The 16825-nt window shown below is 37.9% G+C and overlaps 1 protein-coding gene across 16 annotated transcripts in view; it reads right to left on the bottom strand.

Annotated features, from left to right (window-relative positions):
* TRDN (triadin) overlaps nucleotides 1-16825 on the bottom strand; it is a 231780-nt gene that overhangs the window by 102435 nt on the left and 112520 nt on the right. The window lies entirely within an intron of this gene.

The following is a 16825-nucleotide window of genomic DNA, read 5'->3' as shown; positions in this document are numbered from 1 at the left end:
CATGGAACCTATAATTTTGATAACTAAAAGGAAGTTCTAAGAAATAAATTGATCTTGAATTGTATTCTCTTGAAAGGCTTCTCTGTGCCTTTTTTCCTAGTAATCTATTACTTAAACGTATCTAAGAGTATTAAAAAATCTTAAAGTGTTATTCAGATGAGTGTTTCAGTCAGTATACTGATAACTCAGATAATGATGCACCATGTTAAAATAGCAGCTAAAACCCCTTATAATTATTAGAAACATTACTGTGTATATTGTATCTAAAACAACCTTTCTATTTGGAAGCTCACAAAAGAACATATTGGTAAAATCGAATTTTCAAACAGAAACTAATTTCAACATCAGTGGGCAACCACAGTGTCCAAGTTGCATGGCAGCTATCCTAATCAAACATGATGTAACCCAATAGATTCCTCTGCTGCTGATCTCGACTAAGTTCCAAGACCCTGGGGAATTACTAGGTGTAATCGCTGGAAGAGAAGATTTACTGAATCAAAAACTAAAGAAATAATGAAAATGTTAAGCAGTTACTGAAGGAGGAATTCTCACCTGAAATCTCAACAAACACTTTCAACTTCTTTTGTTTTTTACCTGATGATCACATACTAGAATGGACTTAATCAAACCCCAGTGACTGGCTAGTGGTCTACACATACCCACAGAAAATAGGTGGTGTGATGAAAATGCTCCACACAACATGACCAAAGTTCTCCAAGCAGAATCTTTCTAATCAGACTCACGCAAACTTTCCCTCATTTCTCAGTTCTATTGTTTACTTTGACATAGGTATTCAATTCATCTTGTGATTAAAAGTGGGAGAATAAAAAGAGAAGATACCAGAAAAATGAACAGAAACTTCAAAAATCAGAAAGAATTGTACTGAAAATAAAAATAATGCTTTCCAGCACTTTGGAGTAAAAACAGTTGGTTTTTCAGAAATAAAACAAGAACTCCTGGTTGTTATTATGGAGCAAAGCACAGTCAGTCGAGTGCATGCTTTGGGAGCTTGGTTCTGGCTTTGCAAGTACAAAGCAACAGCAGAGTTTTCATGACACTGCACCTTACAAATATGACAGCTGAGGTTCCCTTTTCTGCCCTGAGCAAGAGTTCACATGACTGGAAATAAAAATGATAGCAGCTGGCATCTGATGGCTGAGAACTTCCATCATGTGAATGGAAAACATAATTAAAGTCGCCTAGAGACCAGTCTCACTACTGTCTGCTCCCAAGCTAGCAGATGTACCAGAATTTAGAAACAATTTATTAAGTGCCCCAATTTGCTGCTAATGTGATTTACAGTGGTGAAAGAGGAACACACCCCAGATAGCTGAGCATTTTTCAAAATTAACTGCTGTTAAGCATATAATAATTAAACAACCATTGTCAAATCTTCTATTAAAACATACTGTGGTTTAACATTTCTTTATTTTTTTCGTTTACTTGGAGTTCTTAAAACTATTTTCCACAATGCAGCATTGATTTCAACTAATATTCCAACCATTCTGAGAAGTGTTCATTCCTGAAGTGTCTTTAAGACTTTCTAAGTTGCTTTTTAATTTATATTATTTTTGATAATTTTTCACTAATTACATGGCATTACTGAAGTAGATTTTACCTTACTACATCTAAAAGCTTTTTGGAGTATTTTTTAAATTTTGATTTCAGTCACTTCTGAAATGGCAGATGTTCACATATAGGGGTGTAAGATCAGCATATCTTCCCTTTCTGGTGTAATGTCTCAATTTTATAAAAAAGATTTTAAAAATTCCACACAACATAGAAATAAAGAAATAATATTTCTTCTTCTTAGTAGACATAAAGTCTATGAAGGCATTATCAAAACTGCTCATACTAATCTATGATTAAATTTTTAATATGCCCAAACCCCTAAAATTTGCATAAAAGCTCTTTCAAAATATCAACATTTATTCCACATGCAAAATTCTGTGTTTGGACCAACACTTGATTTTGTTCCTTGTCTTAATCACTGAGCATGATATTGCTGTATGCTCTGTGACAACTTCTGGCAAAAAATCTTGCCTTTCCAAGATAACATTTCTTGGTGGGCATGAGAAAAGCATCTCATTTCACCAACAAGGCTGAAATTGTGCACAAGGGAAAGTAAGATACAGCTTTAGAGGCACTACTGCTTCAGACCTGTTCCTGACCCCTTGCACAATAACAATAAACTCTCTGACCAGCAACTATCTTGCTTTGAGAATAATGAGAATAACAGGGAAATTCATTGACAGAGACCAGTAAACCTTCAATCCCAGACTGCAGGTTTTGCATTTCTATCTTTTGCCTGCAGAGATTTCCACATGCAAAAAAAAAAAAAAAAAAAAAAAAAAAAAAAAAAAAAAAAAAGGAAAACTGCAGATAATGTTATTATAGCTGGGTAAAAATGGACAGATATAGAGCTTCTGGGTGTTAAAATCAAATTTCCTCAAGCAACATGAGACTGGATTATAAGATAGAAATTTTAAAATTAACTGATACCCAATCTGGCATGTAAAGGTGCTTGAATAATGTAGGACAATGAAAAAGGAGTTAGCTAACTAAAACTTCTCTGTTGTTGATTACAATAGAAAATTAGTGATAGTACTCTTAAATGTAAACATAATTTCCCACTGAAGCAGGAAAAAGAGGCAAAACTTTCCATCCACTCTCTGAGAAGGGTACCTTCTCACCTCAGCTTTTTCTCTATTTCTTCTCCACTCACAGTAGCAGGCTTTTTGATAGCTACTAAATTTCCTTGATGTCTCCAAGTCCCTTCTGATCACCAAGCCTTGGAGGTATTGTTTCCTCTCTGCAGTGTCCTCTCACACCAACAGGTCTATCACCATTCGCAAGGCATCTCTATATTCTGTGCAGCCAATGAGTGCCTGCAAGCCCTGGGCACCAGAGCATCAGAAGCAGACAGCAACCTAAAGCCCCAGTGCTTTTCAGAAAGTGTTTTGGCAATGCATATGGATAAAATACTAAATGTTATCTCAAATAGACTTCCCAAGATCATTAAAAGAGTTTGCTCAATAGAGCAAAAAATAAAGCAAGTAGAGGAGGGATGTGAGCAGAGAAGCGATTCAGTTACAGTAAGAGAAAACCTGCTCTTGGGGAATGGCCAATTTCAAGTATAACAGTGGTTCATGGCTCCACTAATTGGTGATTTTTCCTTTCTGCTTTGTAATTGCTGTCATGGATCCAGTCTCTTCACTGCAGAGCAGGTAGAGAAACTTGTTCATGTCAAATACATGCTCATGCATGAACAGTATCCTGGTTTGTGTCAGAAATCCTGTGGCCAGACAGACTAGGGCAGGGATCACCTCCCTGTACTCAATACAGGTGAGGCTGCACCTTGAATTCTCTCTCCAGTTTTGGGCCCCTCACTTCTTAAAAATCACTGAGGGACTGGAATGAGTCCAAAGAAAGGCAGTGGAGCTGGTGAAGGGTATGAACCACAAGCCCTGTGAGGAACAGCTGAGGGAGTTGAGGTTGTTTAACCTTGAGAAAAAGAGGCTCTGGAGGAGCCTCATCACTCTCTCTGCAACTACCTGAAAGGAGGTTGTGGCAAGATGGGGATTGGCTTCTTTTCCCAGGTAACAATCAGTAGGACAAGAGGAAGTGGCTTCAAGTTATGCCAAAGGATGTTTAGATTAGATAATAGGGAAATTTTCTTTGCAAAAAGGATTCTCAAGCATTAGAAGAGGCTGCCCAGGGAAATGGGTGAGTCAGCATCCCTGGGGGTGTTTAAAGTGTGTGTGTGTGTTCATTTGGAGACATAGCATAGTAGTGGACTTGGCTGTGTTAGGTTTAAGGTTGGACTCAATAAGCTTAAAGGTCTTTTACAGCCTAAAAGGTTCTATTCTTCTATATTATCTTCTGTGTTCCTCAGGCATGGTTTAAAAAAACAACTCAGGAGCATGATATGAGATTGCAGTCATCCACACACAAGAAACTGTAAGTGGAGCTAATTAAAAAAAAAAAACAAAACCAAAAAACCAACCCTGCAGCCCTTTCAAGAAAAGGTAATGACTTTTTATGTAGTAAATGTGAAAAATAACATTACACTCTTAAATTTAGGAATCAGAGATTTCCCTGGAATAACCTATCATTTGAATTAGTGTAAATAGTATAAGATACGAGAATTTTCTCCAGCATTTTTTTGTCTTTCCTTGAAGCAGCTGGGGGAACTCTAAACTTCTATTAATAAAGCTCAGCACTAATATTCTTTGAATGATTCAGAAGAGAATTTTGGGTTAGAATGGGCTTTGTTAAGTGCATGTATGCTATGCATCCTTGTGGTATCTTTTTGTACTTCTCAACACTTTTCCTTCTCTTTTTGTCTTTTGGATAGATAGATGTACAGATGGAATCTATAGACATCACTAGGAAGAAGATATTTTCATATCTCTGAACACAAAGGTTGTCAATATTCTCACTCTGTGAGAAGTGAAATCTTAAATAATGAAATGTCCATCCACTCATCTTTATAGGACACACACTACTCTAATTATACTCTCATAAGTGAGGCAGAATCTATAAGAAAGGAACTTCATGCAGAACATATTGCAATCAAGCTAAAAATCAATGCTTTTATAACCGGTTATGTATGGCTCTTCCGTTAAAGAACATTTGCCTATTCTATTTTCCTAATCATTCAATAATATTTTCTTCTGATTTAGTCTCTCAGAGTTACATATAGCAAACCACAAAATTGGCTCTGCTTCTTGAAAAACAGATCAGGAGAACAAGTATGGCCATTGGGAACATTTACTGAAAGGTTAAACAATCATAACTAAAAGTGAAGTGTATATAGGCTTATATTTTAAATCAGAAATACCTCTGCTCTATGAACCTTTATAGGGGAAAGGCACACAAAGGACTGAAGTATACCTTCAATTCAGTGACATGAATGTCTTTATCTAATATGTATTCATCAAAACTTACTAAAAGCTTTTAAACTTTATTTCAAGGTCAACGTATTTTTTTTTTTTCTTTTTAAGTGTAAAGCAAAAGAAAAGAAAGAAAGAAAATCACCCTGATCTCAGACTCTGAACATTCCTTCCAACAGATTTGAACTGTGATTCAAGCCATGAACTTGTCTATTTAATGACAGCAGAAAATAACACTGCATAGTTATGTCATTTCAACCTGGTGGATGTATTTGTGCATGGACATTTAACATAGAATAATTATCCCAAATATCAGGCCTTTTGACTCCAATACATATCTTATTTTGAGGGCATAGAACAGCTTTTCTTCATTAAAGAGATTAACTTCGTATTGTTTGAGGCACAGGCATATTCTAGTCCTTTTTTTGTGGATATGACTGGAAAAAAAAAAACATTACATTAATTCCCAGACCAGCATAAAGAGGGTTGAGGAAATAAATTAGATTCTTTAATTAAAGATATGCCACCCAGATGCTTGCACAGCACAGGTAGTTTTTTCTATATATCTGAAAGTCCAAAGGCAATCTGTCTATTTGGTGGCCTGTGTGGACTTTAGATTATTTATCACCTTCAAGCTTGATTATTTCTAGTATCACATCGCCCCAAAAAGTTCTTTATGAGATTGACAATACGGTGTCAGCAGAGGTTGCCTGTCAGACACTAAATTACTCCTCTGCTTTGCTCAAGGAAGATTCTCTTGCCAACTCATCAAAAAGTGAATGGCAGTGCAAATCCAAGCCTCCTCCCTTTTATCTGTATTTATTAAAGGGTTGACATTTCTAATTCTTTGTCAATCAGATCTTACCAACATCATTCACCATTTTCCTCTCTCACATCTCTCCCTACTTTGTGTAGTCCAAGATGGAAAAGAGCAGACACAAAACATCAGATCTGGACAGAGCAATACTCAGCGTTGACTTGAAAGTATTCAACACCTGATAGTCAGCAAAAGGATCACTGAAAAGTGTATTGCATTCATTTGCCTGCTACTAACATTTCGTGGACAGGGCAGCTGCTACAGAGAGTGAATACTCAACCTTTTCTGTGCTGGAGATTTCTTCATATGACATATGGGAGGGTGGGAGGTAAATAAAAAGATTTCCAGTATGGAAATTACAGGGGAAAATTCTGTTGCTACTCCCTGGATGGAACATGGTCAACATACCTAACTTCCCCAAACAATACTATTTTGAGGGAGTCTAAACAGAGGGTGGAGTGTAGTGGAGACTGCAGCTAGATTCTGCCAAAACCCTTGCACAGGAGGGAACTTGGTGGTACTTTCTAGTTGATAAGCCACATAGGAGCTGAAAGCCAAGAGAGATAAAGAAGTGAAGACCTGCTGTTGAGTCAGCAACTCTGGTAAAATTGCTTTCCTTGGACTGATTCATGTCCCAATCCCAAGATTATCTCAGATACCATTCTGAGATACCCACCACCACTCACTGAGTAAAGATACAGATGTATGACTAAACTCACTTGAGCTACACTTGACCGTACATAAACAATACGAAAGTAAATTAAGAATCAGCAGAAGTTAGGGAACACTCCGTCATAACTTCTCAGATGAGTCAAGGGCCTGGACCCCTCTCCTCCCCCACAGGAACACATATTGGGTAAGAACTGTATGTAATGCTTGTAAATGATAATTTCTTTAGCATCTTTATTTGAATACATTTTTGAAGTCAGACACTATCACTGGCAATCCTTCAACCTAAACCTGTCCCAATTTTTTTAATAGAGGGCTATTCTGTGAACTGTTAACGTGAGTCCTTAATGGATGCTAGCAATCACTGGCAGAGGTAACAATGTGGAGATCCAGGAGGAGGTCTCTCTGTTTGGCATGCAATTCTGAACAAGTCAGTCAAAGCACCCTCTGATCTGGTGAAATGCTCAGTGAAAAGCCTCCATAATGGGACAGTGATAGGCTGGTTGGGCACAAGATCTCAGTTTTCCTGGGATACAGGCAGACTAATCAAACATTAAGGGTTTAAGAAAATCTCCCTTTTTCTCATGCCAGTGGGCAAGGATTGGAAAGGATCAGTTTCTGCTAAAGCTGATTCCTAGTAAAGGAGAGATGAGTCTTCCACCTGAGTCACCACATCAGTCACAATGAAGAGTCAGTCTTAGACTGAGTCAGTTCTTATTGTGAGGTGAAGGAGAGACAAAGGGAGGGTAGGAAAAACTTATTTTCTAACTCTAACTCCTCTCTTTTAATTTCCTCTAATTTTTATCTCTTGAACACTTGAAAGCTAACCATGTTCTGGAATGGCTCAAGTGATTGGTTTTGTTTTGGTATAGATAATGCTACCATTCCCAGTTGAAAAACTCTTTCAATAGGTAGTATGGCACAGAAAGACCATGGTGACTTTGCAGCCTCTGTACTTTTTTTAAAAAGAAGGTGTTTAAGAGTTCAGTTCTCACAGAAAATCAATGGGAGTTTTGTCTGGCCTGTGACATGTTTCTATATCCACTAGGTGACATGCTGCATCATTAGGCATGCTTTGAAATCATGTTGTCAATCACTGATGATGATGGAGCATAGAATTGAAAGTCCACTGAGTACTTTGAGGTTTCAGTGTAGGATATGTTGGAGCTGCCTTTTGTCTTCTTTCAGGAGCAGACTCCCTTAACAGTAAGCCACATGGAGACCATGGGAATTGCCTTTCTGCTGTGTTGGTGTATCTATTCTGCCAGATTCTTTTCCCTTCTCCCCCACTTGTTTTTATTCTTCTGGTTTTATTTGTTTGGGGAGATACAATTTGATTTTTACTAAACAGCCATATCTGTCTTGAGGATTTCTGGAAATGTCAATTAGGTTTTTTTATTTTCCATGGAAGACTAAATACTTAGAGTATGACTAGCAGTCATGTGTACATCTTAAAAAGACTTATAAAAGTAATGCAGAAAGGACTTTCTGTTTTTCCATTGAACCTGCAAGGCAGTTGTCTCCAGCTACATCCCTACATTGACTCTTCCCTACATTCTCTTTCAGCACACTATGTGTATTTCTGAGGGTATTACCTCCGTAACACTCAAGGCTAGAACACACCATCAGGCTATCTAGTCTGACATTTTCTTGTCAGAGACTCCTATATTTCAGCTAGGCACCTTTTCAGCTGATGTGTATTTTTCATTAGGTAAACAATCATCTTCTGCAGACACCAGGGAAAGCAATATCCACCCTGTGCTGTGGTAGTTTATCACTCTTAGTGTTAAGAACATGCACCTCATTTTCAGCCTGGATTCAGTTAGCTTCAGATCCCAGTCATTCATTCTTGTTTAACTGTCCCTACCACGTTAAAGGGAGCTATTGTAGCAGGAATCCTTTTTTCTTTTTCTGCAAAGGTACTTAGTACCCGCAATAACCAAGTCACCTCTTTCTGAAGAGATGAATTGAGTACTTTACTCTTCCATGTGAAAAAAAAAATAAAAATTCCTTACTTTGTAAATTATTCAAGCAGGTTTTTTTATATTTTTTCATTCTTTCTCCAATTTGGACATGCAACTTCCAGGCTCTTGAGTGCTTTGTAGACAGGTGATGTGTGGCCATGGTCAGTGTCCCCTGTTACAAGGTTTATAATTTCATGTCTGCATGAAAAAGTATCAACCTCAATTTTCCATTCACCTTGTCAGTTTTCAAGCTCCCTTCCAGATGTAAATGTAAGTGCCAATGTAACATGAGACAGTAGGGAATTGGACCCTGAGGTTAGAAAGACTATATTTGGGTGTCACAAGAGAACATAACTCTGAGTAATGGGATAAAATTAAGCAAGGGAAAATTTAGGCAGACTGGAATGAAATACTTCTTAACTGTGAGATCTATGAGGTTGTAGAATAATCTTCTGTGGGAATTGATGGAGGCCTAGTTACTTCAGACATTTAGAGCTAAACTGGTTAAAGCATTTGAAGATATTCTGTAAGGAATTACCCTGCATTGCCAGCAGGAAGGATTAGATGACCTAGTAGGTCATTTCCATCTCCTCTTTCTGTGATTTTGTTGTACAAAGCCCCACAAACAGGAAATTGTTATCAAAGTCAAGAGATGCCTTTAAACCCAGTTTGTGTAAGAGAAAAAAGAGTAAATTATATCACTTGCTGGTTACAGTGCAGGAATCCTAATCCAGTGTTTCTGTGGGTTAGTAAAGGTTACCAGTGCTGATGGCTGTGTGCACAGTTTGTGAAAGCAGTAGCATCTACTAAGAAAAACTGTCAGGAAACTGCAAATGGATTATGAATAGGATACAGGAGAAGAGTGGTGGGAAAGGAAAACTCAGAACGGGCCTGACATGCACAATAGGGTCATAAGCAAGTTATTATGGCCTGTAGTAAAGGAGATGAAACCTGAAGCTGCAGTCATCCATCTGAGAAAACTAGGTGCTTTTTACAGGCTTTGGTGTATGGGAATTGATTTATATAATGATATTACCAATTGGAATCATAATTAAGATGAAATCAGAGCCAGGGGCTTTGCTAGGAGTTGTATAAACCTACAACAAGCCAAACCCCTACAGAAATGTGTAAGTGGATGAACAGTCTAGAAGAGAAAGCTGTCAAAAGAATATTGGTAAGAAACATCCTAGAGAAGGATCACCCGCTTCTAAGGTCCTTAAGTTCCTCTTTTGTTTTGTGTGTGTGCTTTAAAGTGGTTTATTCCTAAAATCGCTCTCAACTCATAACACACTGTGTTTTCCTAATTATTGCTCTTATACATTCATATGCTCTTATACATTCATATGCTCTTACTCATACATATGAGGAATCACAAAACAACTCATTACTTATTATTTCTGTTGCTTAATTTTTACATTTGTCTCTTCTCTTAATCTTTTTTAAATCTAGATGCAAATAAATGCACACTGTAGGTTTCTGTTCTGGTTTTGGCTGGGAGCAAGAACCTAATTTTCTTCATAGCAGCCCATATGATGCTGTGGTTTGGATTTGTTACTCAGATATTGTTAGCAAACCTGAGTTTTGGCTATTGCCAAGCAGTGCTTGCACAGCATCAGAGCTTTTTCATTTTCCCACTCTGCACCTACTGGGAGCAGGGAAAAGGCTGGGAGAGGACACAGCTGAAACATCTGAACCAAATTAGCCAGAGCTGTATTCCCTACCATATAATGCCATGCTCAGCAATAAAAATTGAGAGTAGAGGAAGAACAGTGGAAGGATGTCTTCTGCTCCAACTGGCTGGGCATTGGTCTGCTTGGCAAGGTGGCGAGTGATTACATAACTCGTTTTGCTCATCTTTATTTTATTTATTAATCTGTCTAGTGGCTTTGTGAGTGTTTAGCAGCTGGCCAGGGTCAACTCCATACAGTGTCTTCTCATCATTTAAAAAAAAAAAAAAAAAAAAAAAAAAAAAAAGTAAACTATGTTCTACTTGTTGTAGCAGCCATTCGGAAAACAGGCCTAGTCAATCCAAAATGCATCATAGCACTCCAGTTCCTAAGTGGCTCAGGTTTTACCTTTTCCTCACACTTCATTTAATATGCCAAAGGAAGAATTCTGAATAAACATGTTTCATTTTTTGTATGTCACCAACTGCTTTCAAAATACTCTTTAGGCTCTCTTGTTCTGATTTCACAATTCCATTTTTGCCTTGTAAGCAACCTAAATTGTGACACCCTCTACATCTCACTGGCTGCTGCAGATCTTACATTGTGGTCTCCTCCAAAACCACCCATCATCCTCCCATCTGCTGACATCTGTCGGGTGACGTGTCTCACACAAGGGAGCATGAGACACATCACAGTGTCCAAGCTGGGCTGCTTAAAGTTGTCAGACACTCAGCTGGAAATACACTCCTGGCAGTGGGCAGGGTAGAGTGAGAAATTTGAAACCCTGCTCTTGAGATGCAACAGATATTTCTTCCTGCAAATGTGTGCAAGTACAGCCCATTTGCTCATCAGGAAAAACCTAGGCTCAATATTTCTATCTCAGATGAAATATTCGATCTATTGCAGATAGATCAGCCCAAAGCTTTTCGAGATGTGTTGTATGCATCTACTTCTCTAGATCAGTGTGTTAGCCAAGCACGTTTTTTCAATAATTATAACTTTTGTCATAAGGTATATTTTAATTAGTTTTCACTTCTCTGGCAGTATTGAAAGTATCTACATTCCAAAATTATTCTTTTGAGAATAGTGTCACATTTAGATGACATTCGAACATATTTCTAGCCATGAAAGCAGTAGGATAAGCAGCATGGGGAGGTAAGTAGTAGGTTCATCGTTACTTCAGCAAACTCTTTTTAAATAGCCATATTTGAAAGCAAACAACAAAAAACCCCTCAAGCACATGGATTGAAAGAAAAAGAAAATTTGCCACCAGGTGTCAGTAGTGGTTCTTTTATTGTAATGGAAGGCTTAATATTAAGACTGGAAAGGCAGAAGCTGAGCCAAGATAGTCACAAAATTAAATGCATTTTTTAAATTGTTGTTCAGAGCAGGAACTTAAAAATGATCGAAGGAATTTATCTTCCTGCCTGTATGGAGGACAATAACAAAGAAGATACTATTGGTGCATAAAATGATCTTTTCTCTCCATTTCCTACTAAACCATTGTGGGTTTGTTTTCAAATTACAAGCACTGTCCTTTAAAGAAAATGCATCTGTGGTCAACCCATGGAAAAAGCTGGTGGGACCTGGTCTTGTTTGCTCTTGTCTGGTCACACCTCCACTCTGCTCTCCCTACTACTAACATTCTTCCTCCAAGAAGACAGACTTGAAGACAGAAATTCTTGCTGTCTTGATCTCACTGGGTAATAGAGAAGCAAAAATAACCTAGTTATCCCAGTTTTGTGGCAGTCATAAGGTACTGTTTTCAACTTTTATGTCCAAGATTAACTTTTAGTGTGCTTCTTTCATGACTGCAGAGAGACTTCACTTGGTTGTTACAGTGAGATAATTAAAATGTACCTCTGTGTCTTTAAATTTAAGCCCCTAGAGACTTTTCCTATTCAGGAGGCAAAGATTTATTGTTGTATCTAGAGAGAGACATCACCACTCCCCTCCTCTGCTAACACTGCCTGGTGTGAAACATATGACATGGTATCATGTCATAAATACATCTTTACCGTATCTTTATCAATGATCTGGATGAAAGGATCAAGTACCCCTCAGTCAATTTGTGGACAATACCAAGTTGGGCAGGAGTGTTGATCTGCTGGAAGGCAAGAAAGTTCTGCAGAGGGATTTTGGCAGACTAGATTGGTTGGTTGAGGCCAATTGTATCAGGTTCAACCAGGCCAAGTGACAGGTCCTGCACCTGTGTCGCGACAACCCCATGCAGTGCTACACGCTGTTGGAAGAGTGGCTGGAAAACTGACTGGCAGTAAAGTACATTGAGGTGTTGGTTGACAGCCAGCTGAACCTAAGCCAGCAGTGTGTCCCACTGGCCAAGAAGGCTGATGGCATCTTGACCTGCATCAGCAGTAGCATGGCCAGCAAGACTAGGGAAGAGATTGTCCCTCTGCCCTTGACATTTCTGAGGCCATACCTTGAAACCTCTGTGCAGTTTTGGTCCCTTCACTTCAAGAAAGTCATTGAGGTACTCAGTGTGCCCAGAGAAGAAAGAGCTGGTTAAGGGTGTCTGGACCACAAACCTTGTGAGGAGTGGCTGAAGGAGCTGGAGTTGTGTAGCTTGGAGAAAAGGAGGCTCAAGGTAGGACCTTATTGCTCTTTACAACTACCTGAAAGAGGTTGCAGTGAGGCAGGTGTTGGTGTCTTCTTCCAGATATTAATCAATAGGACAGAGGGAATGGAGTCAAGCTGTTTAGAGGAGGTTTCAATTAGATATTGTGAAAAATTTCTTCACCAAAAGGGTGGTCAAGCCCTGGAGCTAGCTGCCCAGGGAAATGGTTGAGTCACCAGCTCTGAAGACATTTAAAAGATATTCAAATGTATAGGGGTACAGTTTAGTGTGACTTGGCAGACTCAATATTCTTAAAGGTCTTTCTCAACCTAAATTATTCTGTGATTGTGTGGTAGATGCACCCAAAAAAATGGGTGTGCAACCACTACAAACTAGTTCCTTTATTTATGGAGCAACTCCAATGCTCCTTTGTAGGGGATTGTACAATCTGCCAGAGTATGCATATAGCAACACAACAAAGTGGAAGCCAGATCATGCTCCCTGATTTGGGACAAGTAGATCTGCACACCAGAACTGCTCAGGGAGGTACTTAAGTGTGGTGGCCTCAAAACATTTGTCACTGATGTGACAGAACTGAGGGATTCTTCAACACTGATCCTGCTTGTAAGTTTTTATGATTTTAGCAAAACTATTTCCTTCCTAGACATCAACTGTGTTGTCAGATGTCTCTGGTTTATCACAAGGGAAACAGTGAAAGTGTACAAAAATTTGTAATCTTTAATCCAGCTTGCACTAGTTTAGCTTTCAGAAGATATGTATAAACAGAAGATAAATATGTGGATGACTGGCCTGGATTGCATGTCTGTATCTGAATTTCCCCATATGGAAAGTGGAGAAAAAGACACTGACTATCTTTCTAAAGCAGTTATAAGATTTGTCATCAAAAAAATGGAGAAATTACAGGAAGATCATTAAAACAGTTCAAACAGAATTTTAGATAGGAGATGGTGTGATGATCCAGGCTGACATTTTTTATTGCTTTATAAACTCATTTTACCTATGTTGTTTGTTTTAAGAACCAAAACAAAGTGGGAAAGGAGTTTGCAACAATCAAAAACAAAGGCTGATGTGAATATCATTTCTAGGAAAGCTGGTTCAAGAAGGAGCCAGAAAGCTCCAGACTCTGAGAAAGGGACGATCATGAAAAAATCTGCAAGTAGTAATGCCTGAAAGCATCAGTCTCTGTACATTCATTTTCATGTAGGGCTGGACACCAAAGCTTTAAGACAGAGGGTCGCTTTTCTCAGTCAAATTGCAGACCCGAGCCCCCTGGGCTGATGTCACCAGGACAAACTTTGGGAGAGCCTGGCAAAGGCTTATATCTGCTGAGCTGTATCAAGCCCCTCAAAGAGGATTTGGAGATGCAGCTCCTTTTTTATCCAGAGTAGCACTGGATAGATTTTTTTTTAAAGGTTTTGAAGTCTGACTGTGCCAGACCCTTGTGTCTGATGATTATGTTTGTTTAAGTTAGACCTCTGAGTTTGTAACAATGGAATTATCTATTTTTCAGGACAATTAACACAATGCTTTTGTATGAGCTGAAGGTCAGAGGATTAATGTGGTTTTATCTACAATGCATTTTTAAAAGCTAATTAAGAATCATTCTGTTTGCTCTGTACTAAAGACTGAGAACATTTCATATTAGGTGACTGTTGATCCTCTGCAGCAGCAGAGAGGGGGGAGAGAGAGAGAGAAATGAAAGGGGAGAGAATTGGAGAAAGAGTGAGCTGGCATGCAAATAAACAAATATATCACAGGAATAGAGTTAATGAAGAGCAATAAAAAAACTCCATTCTGGTAGCAGTAGAGATAAAATTGTGTCTTGGACCAAAGGACCAATCTAAAATATTAATCTGCAAATATATTCAGTATTTGCAATTACAAGCATTCCTTGTTAGAGCAAGAGAGATGGAGAGGAATATAGAGAAGTGCTTCTTTCAGAACATTATTTTTGAGAGGTTTTTATCACTTAGTGCTTTCAGAGCATCTCTTCCTCTTTCTTTCTCTCTCTCGCCTGGCAGCCTGTACATGCCACCATTCCTCTATGGGGAATTCCTGCTTAACAGGCCTCCAGCCAGAGATGAGTCTTCTGGGGAAAGTATGCAAGGCTGTGGAGCAGTGGTGGAACTTGGGTGCCAGGAGCAGAAGGAGCTGCCCACTGGTTCGGGATGAGTGTGCAGTGAGAAGGCAGCTTGCCCTGAAAACACCTCGGCTTCATGGATTGCAAAGATCAGGGGAAGCAAAATGAGACACAAGTCAGAGACATTCAGAGGCAATGCAAGAGTTTGAAAATCAGGGTGAGGAGTTTATTTTCAATGCAATGGCCTCTACCCAGCCTTTTTAAGGGAAAAGGTAAGAAAATTAGAAGCTGTTCTTTGCTTTTGGATGCTTATCTATTCTGCTGATTCAAGTGCTCAAAGTTTGATTTTCTGCATCTGTCCAAATTATTAGAAGACTATCGGACATCGAGGTGCCTCATTTCAAAACTGGGCTGTGCACTACTATCCTATTGATCAAATATGGCAATTATTTCAGGCTTAAAACATTTTAGGGATGGCAATGGGTGCTGCCAATCCAAGGTAGAAAGTGCATATGCATTCAAAGAACAGGCTGAAAGAGGAATAATAGCAACATGTGTAGCTAAAATACATTATGGATTACCATCCTCTTACACAAAGGCTAGTAAACTCCAAAAATGCAGCAACCTACAGAGTTAATAAAATAGACAGAAATGTGCAGATATCTTGGTTTGTCTAATTTGTGTCTTTCTAGCATTGGTAGGATGACTCACTGGATTTAGGAACTGCTTGTGAAGATGAACATATTAATAACTTTATGCTGCAGCTCTGCCATAAGATGTAATCTTTTACAATTCTGTATTCTCAAGTGAAATACAAGCTTAGAATCAGAATAAAATTACAAAAGATATTTGAATTGCTAGCTTATGTTCTTTTTAAACCTGTGTTTATACATTAAAATATGCAACTTAACTAGGAAAAGAATATTCTCTTTCATCCCTAACCCTCCCCAGTGTGTACAATTTACTATAAAAGACATATTTCAATATAGGGCTACCAGGATAATTGTCCCAGGTAATCGGTGCATTTTTATGTTTTCCCAAACATAAATTACTATTTTTCTTCCCATCCATAAACGTTTGAATTGGAAAACTTGTGCAAACCACATATGATTCAGTGGCAAAGGAATCAGTTGCTTATCGCAATCTGTATATATTACCAACAATATTAGTAAACAATGGAATATAGATCCTTTCAGCTTTTGATAACATTCAACAGATTTAAATAATTAGAAAACAGAACACAAGGCTTGCCTTGAGGACACAGTAAATATAGCCTTGAATATTCACATCCTATTTTGAACCTTTCTCCATGGCTTTAGGCATTACACTAATCCACAGAAAGATTAATCTGAGTACTTGAGGGCTTGTAGAATGTTATATAGAAAGTGACAGATAAAGCATCAATTGAAATCAGTGTTTCTAGGTATTCAGATAATGACCAGCCACTAGATTGAGCATTTTGTTTCTCCTTGATTTTTTAATGAGACAGTTTTGCAAGACTGTGTCACTTACTGGAGATATTTCTGCATTTCTGCATTAAATATACTTGCAGATTTACTGAAATAATGCGGAAGAAAAATACAGTATTTTTCGTGTAGACAAGACCCAAATTGTTAGTTTCTAATCTTATTGATATATTTATATTTTTATGCATGAAATAATCAATTATGTTTAGGATATTCACTAACTTTAAAAAAATCTTTTCTGGGCATGAGTAAAAATTCAGAAAATAATCACCTATTTCCCCCCTTTACTTAGCGGTTTGATGTAGTAATATTTCCATCTATTACATAAAATGATCTGTAGTTGTAAAAAAAATCATGGAAAAATGTATGTTCTCCATTCAGTCTCTGCCATATAGCCTTTGAAAATAGTTATGCTCTTCATAGATTTGGTGTATGAGAGAAAGCAGTGTTAGTAATCTATTTGTAAATATATTTGTATTTACAAATTAATTATATTTGTAAAAGTCCCAAGATCATAGAACAGAAAATTGCTTGTATTATATATAACAGATATGTATATTATATAGTATAATATAATATAATATAATATAATATAATATAACCACAATGCATACACATATATATGTGTGTATATATACTGTGATACATCTGTATCTATCTATCTATCTTGG

This window comes from Zosterops lateralis, assembly GCF_965231275.1.
Source record: "Zosterops lateralis genome assembly, chromosome: 3".
NCBI lineage: Eukaryota > Metazoa > Chordata > Aves > Passeriformes > Zosteropidae > Zosterops > Zosterops lateralis.
Note: the sequence above shows the minus strand (reverse complement) of the source record. Positions and strands in the feature narration are given on the sequence as shown.